This window comes from Epinephelus lanceolatus, chromosome 4 (assembly GCF_041903045.1).
Source record: "Epinephelus lanceolatus isolate andai-2023 chromosome 4, ASM4190304v1, whole genome shotgun sequence".
NCBI classification, from domain to species: domain Eukaryota; kingdom Metazoa; phylum Chordata; class Actinopteri; order Perciformes; family Serranidae; genus Epinephelus; species Epinephelus lanceolatus.
In genome coordinates, this window is record NC_135737.1 from 23989392 (window position 1) to 24000697 (window position 11306).

Below are 11306 nucleotides of genomic sequence, written 5' to 3' on the forward strand. Positions count from 1 at the left end.
TAAAAACAAAACAAAAATAAACAACAAAACATTCAATTATTATTATTATTATTATTCCAAATATAGATTTTGTTGTCATTCTTCAACCAAAGTCCATTGATTGAGACAAATTCCTGCACAGACACGTCTTCCTCATACACCTGTATATCACCTACACTGATTTACTCACTCTTGTACATTAAAGTAAAACTCATGACTTCGATGCTTGTGTGACTTGAGTCAGTCCATCTGTTGAACTTTTCTCTCCAGCAGATGGTGCTATGATCTCAGTCATCTGCTCCAAGACGCCAGTGCATATACTTTACAGCATATTGTAGCTGTCAGGATAAAGGCCTGTTTCGCCCAAATGTTAATTCTTTTTTTTTTTTTTAATTCTCCAGTGGGGGATTATAAACCATAGGATGATGGAAAAATGCCTCAACACATGGAGAAACATGAAGCATGCAAACCATCAAATTGTCACCAACAGTGATGATATACAGACTCATTTTATTTGAAAGATAATTGGTTAGCACTTCAGCCACGCACACTGCATGAAGCTTGCTCATAGCATTGCCCATAGAGTGCATTATTTAACATTTTTTATCACCATGTTTGTGTGAAATATGTCCAGAAAATACTTAATCATCCTCCAGGTTGCACATTGCCTTAGATACCTCATACACCGAGTGCCCAGACATCTCTATACACCTGACTACTGCACTTAACCAGCCACATTAAAACCACAGACAGGTGAAGTGAATAACATTCACATGCAGTGTTCTGCTGGGGAATCTTGGGACTTGGCATTCATGTGGTTGTCACTTGACATGCACCACAGACCAAGTATACCAATGCATCATGTCACACCACAAAAACTGCTCAGGAATGGCCCGAGGAATGTGAGAAAGAGCTCAAGGCGTCAGACTGGCCTCCAAATTCCCAAGATCCCACTGCGATCGAGCAGGACATGCCAGTACCTTACCCTTACAAGCCGCAGGACTCAAAGAAAACGCTGCCAGCGCCCTGGTGCCAGACACAGCGGGATACTCACAGAGGTACTGTGTTCATGCCTCGACAGGTCAGAGGCCCCACCATGCGTGTCAAGTGGCATTCACATAAACGCCAGGACCTGAGGTTTCACAGCAGAACATTGTAATGTAACAAGATGATCAATGTCATTAAATTCACATGATGACAGTTGCTGAATGATGTTTATCTCCCAGAGATAATTTCCAAAATCATAAAATACATACACAGTCTAAGGCCCAATGACAGACACACAAATGTATACTCAAACAGGGAGAAGTTCCTGATAGAGCAGAGACTGAGTGACAGCATGGGGGTGAGGTTGGATACGTATGTAGGCTTCCTTGCCTGGTCTGTTGCTTCCCTCTGTTACAAGGACCAAAAAGGTCCCTGTGTGGTTGCATGGCGTGTTGCTTTGCTGACACCTAGAGGTGAAATATCAACACACACAAACATAAAGGTCTCTAAAATTTACCATGGTCAGAAAAACTGCTCAGATTGTTGTTTTGTTTTTAATTATGCACCCAAGGAAGTATCAGTCAAACTGGTGTTGGTCAATTAATTTTGCTTTTATGTCTTTTTGCAAACTAATTCAGCTGCAGTCAACTCAGAGGTGTTTATACAACATGAATTTAATTTTCCCAAAGATGACCATGAAAGACATCACCATGTAAATAAAAAGCTAAACAAACTTTTATAGCTTTACTTCAAAAATGGCACTGACAGATTTAAAATGAGAGATATCGCACATCTGAGAAAAACAAAACACATGCGTTAAAAAGTCCAACATGAATTGGTCCCAAATGGATTCTAAGAAACAGATGAAGCATGGTGTTAGTGATGGAGAAAACATGCAGTGGCACACACACTGGTCTCCATTAATGACTATACCATACCATGTAGCATATACATTTCCCCCTCGACACTTCTGATTCACCTTTAATGTTTAAAAGCTGCTTCCTACTCAGTAGCTGGACGTCCACAGTCTGTGTCTGAGCCGAGCAGATGGAAAAACCAGAGTCATGATACTGGAGAGCTGAGACTAATCGAATCAGACAAACCTGCGTGTGTAACACAGCTGTACAGTAGCTACTGACGGTGTAGTCACCCTTTAGCTTGTTGATTTGGCTGCTATTGTCAAGTTATTTTTATTGCCTACTATACTATGTACAAACACACGTCTACTCGATAGGTCCAGGTTTTCCATCCTGAGTAGCCACTGTCAATGTGCTACATGTGCCAGGGCCACTGAGGGCTTGTTCCATTGGCCTAGCTCACATATGCCACAACAGAGGAGGTAGATCAGAGCGATTTAGAGCAGTTCCTAGTGTGCCATGGAACACTGGTGTACCGTGATCCCAATCCAGATGTGCTGTGGGATTTTATGATAGCCACACTTTATTATTGCAAGATTCAACTGGGCCTATACAAAACGTTATGAATGAATTTTCATGTGACTGTATCAGTATGTTGCGTGCACCAATTTCCAAATAAAAAGGCAAACTCTAGCTAAAAAATGTGATTTAATATAATTTATAAAACCTTCATTGGGAACCTTGTCGTCATTCGCCCGTGGGATTCATAAGTGTGTGACACATCAAGAGCCCTGATTGGCAGCCAGTGTGAGGGATGAGTGGGACAATGGATTACTTTATTGTATGGAGCAAATTAAAACAAAGCACCAGGGAAACCGACGAAGAAAAGAGGAAAAAAAATGTTAGTAGGCAGTATCACGAAAGTTACCTGTCTTATTTCTTCTTATTTTTATTATCCTATGTCGTGATAAGAGTGACACATGGAATAGAAGCCTTTGCGCACAGATATACAGTACAGGCCAAAAGTTTGGACACACCTTCTCATTCAATGCGTTTTCTTTATTTTCATGACTATTTACATTGTAGATTCTCACTGAAGGCATCAAAACTATGAATGAACACATGTGGAGTTATGTACTTAACAAAAAAAGGTGAAATAACTGAAAACATGTTTTATATTCTAGTTTCTTCAAAATAGCCACCCTTTGCTCTGATTACTGCTTTGCACACTCTTGGCATTCTCTCGATGAGCTTCAAGAGGTAGTCACCTGAAATGGTTTTCCAACAGTCTTGAAGGAGTTCCCAGAGGTGTTTAGCACTTGTTGGCCCCTTTGCCTTCACTCTGCGGTCCAGCTCACCCCAAACCATCTCGATTGGGTTCAGGTCCGGTGACTGTGGAGGCCAGGTCATCTGCCGCAGCACTCCATCACTCTCCTTCTTGGTCAAATAGCCCTTACACAGCCTGGAGGTGTGTTTGGGGTCATTGTCCTGTTGAAAAATAAATGATCGTCCAACTAAATGCAAACCGGATGGGATGGCATGTCGCTGCAGGATGCTGTGGTAGCCATGCTGGTTCAGTGTGCCTTCAATTTTGAATAAATCCCCAACAGTGTCACCAGCAAAACACCCCCACACCATCACACCTCCTCCTCCATGCTTCACAGTGGGAACCAGGCATGTGGAATCCATCCGTTCACCTTTTCTGTGTCTCACAAAGACACGGCGGTTGGAACCAAAGATCTCAAATTTGGACTCATCAGACCAAAGCACAGATTTCCACTGGTCTAATGTCCATTCCTTGTGTTTCTTGGCCCAAACAAATCTCTTCTGCTTGTTGCCTCTCCTTAGCAGTGGTTTCCTAGCAGCTATTTGACCATGAAGGTCTGATTGGCGCAGTCTCCTCTTAACAGTTGTTCTAGAGATGGGTCTGCTGCTAGAACTCTGTGTGGCATTCATCTGGTCTCTGATCTGAGCTGCTGTTAACTTGCGATTTCTGAGGCTGGTGACTCGGATGAACTTATCCTCAGAAGCAGAGGTGACTCTTGGTCTTCCTTTCCTGGGTCGGTCCTCATGTGTGCCAGTTTCATTGTAGCGCTTGATGGTTTTTGCGACTCCACTTGGGGACACATTTAAAGTTTTTGCAATTTTCCGGACTGACTGACCTTCATTTCTTAAAGTAATGATGGCCACTCGTTTTTCTTTAGTTAGCTGATTGGTTCTTGCCATAATATGAATTTTAACAGTTGTCCAATAGGGCTGTCGGCTGTGTATTAACCTGACTTCTGCACAACACAATTGATGGTCCCAACCCCATTGATAAAGCAAGAAATTCCACTAATTAACCCAGATAAGGCACACCTGTGAAGTGGAAACCATTTCAGGTGACTACCTCTTGAAGCTCATTGAGAGAATGCCAAGAGTGTGCAAAGCAGTAATCAGAGCAAAGGGTGGCTATTTTGAAGAAACTAGAATATAAAACATGTTTTCAGTTATTTCACCTTTTTTTGTTAAGTACATAACTCCACATGTGTTCATTCATAGTTTTGATGCCTTCAGTGAGAATCTACAATGTAAATAGTCATGAAAATAAAGAAAACGCATTGAATGAGAAGGTGTGTCCAAACTTTTGGCCTGTACTGTATGTGTCAGACCTGTGATAGTCTGGCGACCTGTCCAGGGTGTACACTGCCTCTCGCCCAATGTCAGCTGGGATAGGCTCCAGCCTGATGCTCCTGTGTCCCTCAAGAGGATAAGGGGTTACAAAAATGGATGGATGGATGAACACTATATATGACATTTCTTAAAGGTATACTATAATGAACCATTACAGAATTGTTGTTATTGTTTGTGAACATGCTAGCTAGCAATAGTGAAAGTAAAAGACAACCCCAGATTCACTCTGGCTTGTTGTTTTGCCTCGTTATATTTGTGGGGGTTTTGGGTGCTGTGCATCTTGAATACCTGCCGCTTATGGTCTGGCACTTGTTCGCTACCTTTTTATAAAGCCCAACCTCACCTGAGTGCTGTGGGGGTACACACACCCATTAATGTCCCGAACACAGATAATAAGACAAAATTAAGAAAATACATCTCCGCAGAAAAATACACCGCCAAATGGGTTATAAATGATGACTTATAGGGATTACTTCCCTATGAGACTATACATTGTTTTTTTTTACGGAAAATCCTGCATATGTAGCTACCTTTAAATTGTTGTGGATCCAATAATACTTACAATATTCCCTACAGTTCTACTTAGACTGTCTGGTTGCTTTAGTAAATCTCCATCTCCACAGCAGTGGGTCCCTTCAGTTTGAGGCCTGGAAGGTTAAGGATCTTCAATATTTCAAGCCAAAAATGACGCAACCTCCATGCAGGTTTTACAGACACCACTGAGACCTGCTCTGATGAGTCTGCTGGTTGCTGGCTGCTCTCAAACTCGTGGGTTGTTTTTCTTTGCTTGTTTTGTTTCTGCCATTTTTCTCTCTTTAATCTACTACGCACGTCTTAGTAAGTCAAGTGCGGTATAATATTGTCAGTTTCCATCATCTGAAATGGCTCCCAATCTAATAATAAGTCAACAAAGCTGAGGTTTTGTTCTTTCCTTCCTCATATGAGGTTGGAATCATGGAAGTTTGCTTTTGCTGTTTTTTATTTCCACATCCTGAGTTGAACAGTGCAGCTTACGTCCTCATATCGACTGAAGATCTGAACAGACTCATACTGTTTTTGTTCAGTTAGAAAGAAGGTCATGGAGGATGACAGGATGACTCATCTCTCCCTGCTTCAGACCTTTGTGCCTTTTACATTCAGAGGTTTTTGGATGGGTGATAGTAAGACTTGTAAAGCGCTCAGATTTGTTCCTGCGACAGAAAACTTGGCCAGCACCGAGGACATAGAGAAACTGGAAGCCCTACTGGGTCTGAATGAGATCATGTTGAGCCACATGTTTGATTTTTGACGGCCTTTTGGCATCATCAGAGAAAGTGTGAGATCATAACAGTGACTGTGGAGGAATGATTTAATTACCAGGTACCTCATTCACAGACAACATTTCAATAGTTTACACAGGGAACTGTGCAAGGACTCAGCACTAAATTAACATTACAGATTTTGTAGTAGCAGTGGACTGTATAAAGGATGTGATCATACTGATGGAAACTTTGGTCAGTCATGTTGTTTCTCTTAAGTGTATCAATCATAATATTAAGGAAAGGAGATAATTAATTTCATTATGTTGCCATTTCACATGTAATTTTAATGATTTATATGTGAGGTCATTCAAGAGGTTAGCCACCAAAAACTTGACAGACTTACCCAATGTTTCACTTACAATTTCTGATTAACTTGTTTATTTAATTGTTAAGGAAAGCCAGTAGCTCCACCTGCTTCTCAAGGGACTCGAATCTGAGTTGTGACACTGGATGAAGGACAGGTACGGTACATTACTCAGGGAAGGCACAATAGGGAATGGGAATTGAGGATGATTGGAAGGGTAGGCCTAACCGTCTGTTGCTACAGTAGCTGTTGGTCTAATCATCTGTCAGTGGTTCATCATCAAAAATGTATATACGCACAAAAGTCAAGTGCTTCTATAATGAGAAGCTCTCGACACAAGCAAGAGAATAAGATATTACAAAATTGAAGTTAATGAATGACTGTTACAGACTGTGACAGCTTGGCACCCTTTGAATGTAAGGTACCTCATGTGTATCTGGTGTTTGGCGCTAGCGCTCACACCTGTCAGCAATTCAGAAACTTTTAATCTTTGCCCAAGTCCAATTTACAAACATGTGGGTACAGGACCTTCAGATCCACAAGCCAAATGCCAACTACACAATCACCCGGATGAAGATAAGCTAGCTAACGTCACTCTAGCAGAAAGCTAACAAAAATGACGGCTAACTGTGCACAATTAATCTGCCAGTGTACTTTTATGTCTGACTATATATAATATATACTACATTTGGTGTATTGAAGCTTAGTCAGTGAGTAGTATTTTGTGGTAGTTCATCAGTTCTTTTTGGAGGTAAACAGCCAGTGAATGGCACACTTGTCCTTCCAAAAATGACTTGCTGGTGATGATGACACTTCCCCATTCCCTATAGCCAGTGGAATCAGCAGGCAATCAGGAAATCAAGCAACAGGTTGGCACAAATAAAGTGACATTAATTGTGAGGACACTGAGGTGACTTGATGATGTGACAAACTGTAGAAGAAATATTGGGAATCAATGAGTTGATGAGGAACAGCTATGCAGAAGGAACAATTCTCCAGATAAACAAAAAAAAGTAAAGTGTAAAGGGCCGTGCACACCAAGAATGATAACTATAGAAATATATTGTTTCAAAAACCCCTCAAGTGGAAGGTGGAGTCCGCACCATAACTATAACAAAAATGCCAGTGGCGAACAATGTCGGATCACTTTCAGAGCGATTCGATGAATGATAGAAACACTGACAGTATCCATATTTCTGTGCTGCTGATACAGTTGGATTGTGCAGAGCATGCTTAGTGCTACTGTTTACAGAATGTTAGCACTCATCCATGCGGAATGCCCCACATTATTGTTACTGTTATCGTTATCGTTCTTGGTGTGAATGGCCCTTAATTTTGAGGTTACAACTTCAATCAAGAGGCACAAAAATGAAGTAGAGTTAATGTTTAATCCAGAATATGAGTGTACAGATTAACAGATGATTTGTGCTGATTAAGATTTAACATAAGTCTTTGGCACTTGACACCAGAGGGAGATTTTTTGTGATCCAGGGACGTCTGAGCAGCAGCAAGATAAATCCCCCCATGGAGTCCTGACACTTGTGGTGGTGGTGGCTGATGACTGCTGATGCGGATGAGGCTGATGAATCTGTAAAGACTGGGTGGTGATGGGGAGGTGGATGCCGTGTACGAAAGCAGCAATAAAGACCTACGGCAGAGAAAGAAACATGTTTAAAGTGAGGAGCAGTAAGATGATAGGCTGACAGAGAAGGTGTGTCACTATTGGCTGATTGTGAATCAGCTCAATTGACCAGCCCCAGACAATGACACCTAGAGACAGCAAGTGAGCATGTGTGCAAGGAGTGAAAGGCAGGGTAAGAGAGAAACTTACAGCCTGAGCATGAAAAGTATTGTCTTCCTGACTTAACTAGAGCTTCATTTGTTAATGTTTAATGACACTTTAAAGGCATGCTGTTACTGAATGAACCGTAAATCAATATCTTGTACATTTACTGCCTGCATTTATATCAAAATACCACTTGTCAAAATACTGTCCTGCCTTTGTCCTGATTTACTTTGACCTGCTGACTCATTTTATGCACATGTTTTCATATGCGCTGCAAAAATGGATTTCATTCCTAGAATCTATTCTATGTTTAGCACTGTGAGAGAGATAAGCCACATAACTTCTGTAATTAAAGCCTGCAATTCATATTGGACAGGAAGTGCACATTGTCCTTGTTGTCCCATCAGTAAAATTATTACAGCAATATAACTGTTCCCAAAAAATGTTTCCTCTAAATTTAATACACTTCATGTTACACTCTTTTAATTGTCTACTTTCACAACTATGAGTTTCTCAAATTCTTACTTATGTCTGTAAATTTGTTACTCAGTGATGCTGTCAGTTTTATGCAACTGAGAAAATGAAAGCTGTCTTCAATTAGTGGCATTTTCCTTCGATGAATTAACTCACACATGTGTGTTCAATGTGGTGCTTTTATGTATGTGCAGATGAAAGAGAAAGCTGATAAACAGAGAACAGGACATACAGGACTACCCGCAGGACCTTAAATAGCCCTAATGGAATGTACTGTTTTTATTAGGGCCATTAGGGCCCAAAGGACCACTAGGCATGGAGATAAATTGGTATTCAAAAAAGTAAAGGTGGTAGCAGAGGACTCTTTCATTTTCACCGTCCTTGGTCAACCAGATCAGGAACATATGGTGTCACGTTTTCTTCATGTTCAGTCAATGAGGCTTATGGCTTATGTAACACAGCAACTAGACATGACAGGAAGCTCAGAGCACAGTGGTGGGCTCGGCGCGTCTGTATGTCAGAATCACTCAGCCCAAACAAAAACAGGAAGCTAATGTGCACCGCTGAGTCCTGCTACACCAGCCACATCACAAGCTTGTGACATCCTTTGTCCTGTGTATTACTTGCTCTACCAAATATGTGACCTATTTTTTATTCTTTATCTCATGCTGACTGCAGGAAGTTAAAAGATATACCACAGATAGAATGACCTCTTTCTCTGCAGGACAACAACTGTTGCGCTGAACATCTTCATCCAAACAAGTGACAAGTGAAAAATGTATTTACTACCAAGGGAAAGATAGTTAATACTAGTAAGCAAAATAAATTGTGCATATCACAATGACATTCTTGTAGATTTGCAACTTTTTACACTGCATGTCTTTTCAGAGTGTGTGTTTACTCTCTAACTTCAGACCAGAACAGAGTGGTTGAGACCATTCATTCTGTGCTATGAAGGCAGGGGGTACAATATAGAAAATGTCTGTGGCACTGCTGAATAGGGTAACCATGGTATCCTGCATCACTGCAATCACAGGGATAAACAAAGCAGTAAACACATGAGTTTACAGCTCTCTAAAATGACGATGTGTTTTCCTGGCATGTTTATACGTACCAAGAATGAGGTCAGATTCGCATGCACAGACCTGCTTGTGCACACAACTGCACATCAACCAATGGCCACAGACGGAAATATAACAAGGATTGTTTCATAAGTCTCAAACAACAACAATGTCAAAATGATTAAACGTGCAGCAGTGGAAAACATTTTTACCAAGGGTAAAAACAATGGTCGGACACGAAGATAAAGTGGAGCAGGTGAATGGAAACTGTTTTGATCTGTTTTCTTCTCCCTGCAGTAAAAAATAACCTGCAATTGATCAGAAACTGACTCACAAGTTCCAGGCGGCAGTAAAGGAGGGATGCATGGAAAGACGACGGGTGAAAAGAGGGGAAAAAGAACAAATGGTTACTACGTGAGCAGGGTTGATCCTTCCACTCTTCATTGTGTCTCACTGTGTTTTGCCTAACGTGACCCGTAAAGAGAGTAGGTTGAGCGTGTTAAGATGGCAGATTATTTATGAGGTGGATCTAAAGAGCGTGTGCACAGATCAGCAGGAATGCACCAAAGATATGGACAGAGCAATGGGTGTGTTACAGCTGTAGGCTTTAGTGGATGCATATGTTCAGCCATATTGTGCACATAAGTAATAACCCAACCTCCCCCCCCCCCCGGTTGTTTGTACACACACAGATTAATCAGAGAAGTATTGTGTTTCTCATTATCAGACTATAGAAGACAAAGAAGCAAATGTGTGACAGTCTTTCAAATGTTCTTGTCATTGACAGGAAACAATAGTTGGGATGTCGATCGACTACATGTGCTATTTAATGCTTCATTTAACATGCTTCAATTATCTGGCTGGGCACTTTCCTCGCCCCACATCCCTTTACTCTCTAAAGGTCTCCCTGTATTCTCATACACAAATGTCATATTGTCTATTTCAGACAACCTGAGACAGACACAGAGACTTATGGACGGACCTGCAATGTCAGTTAGTGTGAAACAACAGAGCAGTGTTTAAGACCAGTAACAAATATGTCAGAGTAACATAAGTTTATCATTATACTGAATAACCATGACAGGTGTCTCATAAAGAGGTCACAGTTCACATGTAGGATTTAGGGCCTCTTTAGAGAGCTGCTGTTTTTGGATTAGTTCTGGTTTAGCCAGTGAGCTGACCAGGTTTAGGTGGTTTCAAGGTATTACGGAATACCAGGGTATTTAGAAAATTTGAAGGTATGATTTTCAAAAATACAGATGTTCCTCTTAAGGCCTTTCCACACTGAGTCCATTATTTTCAGGTGCGTTTTGCCATCATCTGAAAAAAAATTGTTGTGCATAGAAACCTTGCACAATGATTCTGACGCGTTTTATACTTCTTTTTGTTGTGAAAATTTGCAATACGTGGCAAAATGAAAAGACACATTTTCTCCTTTGCCTCCCTCCACTGGAGTTACCTATCTTGCTGTCACCACTCCCTCCCTGTCTTTCATTTGGCACCGCAGCTGCATGAAGGGGAAGAGCTGTCCTCCCATTCTGTCCTCCACATTCTGTGTTCCATCCACACCCTCTTCATCATCATCCACCTGAAAATTACAATCTGACCTGTTGAAAGTAGCTGTCTGAGTCATGAAATGATTCTGTGCGACCCGTTCCTCTGTCTTGTCGCGGCTGTGTCCCACTGCCACATTTTCTTCACTGATTCTTGGTCAAACGGCTCTCTAAAAGCTTCTGACTGATGCGAAAATGTGGTGAATCTGACCTTTTCCGAAAATTATAATGACATACCAAGATTTCGGATACAGTGCGCAAACATGATTGACACAACGTGAGGTCATATTTATTTTTAGACGTTCGACAATTTTGCCTTTACTGTTAGACT